Source organism: Petaurus breviceps, unplaced genomic scaffold (genome assembly GCF_028583685.1).
Source record: "Petaurus breviceps papuanus isolate PSGF00001 unplaced genomic scaffold, PetGlider_PUasm1.0 90842, whole genome shotgun sequence".
NCBI classification, from domain to species: Eukaryota; Metazoa; Chordata; class Mammalia; order Diprotodontia; family Petauridae; genus Petaurus; species Petaurus breviceps.
In genome coordinates this window covers 3,845,136-3,846,101 of record NW_027187358.1, presented here as the reverse complement: position 1 = coordinate 3,846,101, position 966 = coordinate 3,845,136, and positions in this window count along the sequence as shown.

Below are 966 nucleotides of genomic sequence, written 5' to 3'. Positions count from 1 at the left end.
GGAGGTCAAATTACTAATCCAGAAACCCTAGGGCCTTAATTTGCACCTTAGTAGGGGTGAGGGGCTCTCCTCTCTTCCCTAGAGTTAAAGCTAGACTGGCTCTTCCCCTATGTGTCTAGGGGTTCAGGCCCCTTTTACTGTCCCCTTTGCAAAGAGACTTATAATAGGGCAGGCTCCCCCCACCCAGGCTTCCATCTCCTTTCCTGGGACCTGAGCCTACCCTCTCAACCCTCTTAAAGAGATGCTTCCCCCTCTATGGACCTGGCTTTACCAGCTCCAAAGGATCCTCCTTCTTCAAAGGATACAAGGATACAGTTAAGGGGAAGAAAGGGAAAGAGGGAGAGGGGCACATCTCAGGGAGCCAGGAAATGGGCTGAGAAATAGGAACAATGTAACAGAATGTATCTGTATTGGTATGTGAACATTGATGAAAGGAGGAAGGAGATCAGGGCGTGTGTGTGTGTGTGTGTGTGTGTGTGTGGCTGGAATGTGAAAGGCTGAGATGAGGCCACAGAGACAGAGACACAGAGAGTGAGAGACAAAGTTACAAAAACAGAATGAGCTCAGAGATTTGGTGATCCCCAAAGTTCCTAGGCTCTGGGAAGGCCTCACCCTCTGATAGCCCAATTGGGAAAGAAATGTCTCATATTCCCATCCTGAGACCCCACGGAGAGGAACTAAGCTTTTTTCCAGTAACCAGTGGAATTTCTCCCTCCCTGTCTCAGTATGTGTCTCTACATCTCAATCTCTGTCGCTGGTTCTGTCTCTGTTGAATTTAGTCTTTTATGTTAGCATGGGGCCCTATTCTTCTAGCTGTTTATAACCCTCCAAATCTGTCTCTGTGCCCATGTTCCTGAGTCTCTCATTTTCTTGGTCTTCAGCTCTCTATATAGTCTAAGAATTTCCTGGGGACTCGGGCTCTTGCTCTTGCTCAGGAAACCCGACCTTCATCATCTGTTTTTTATA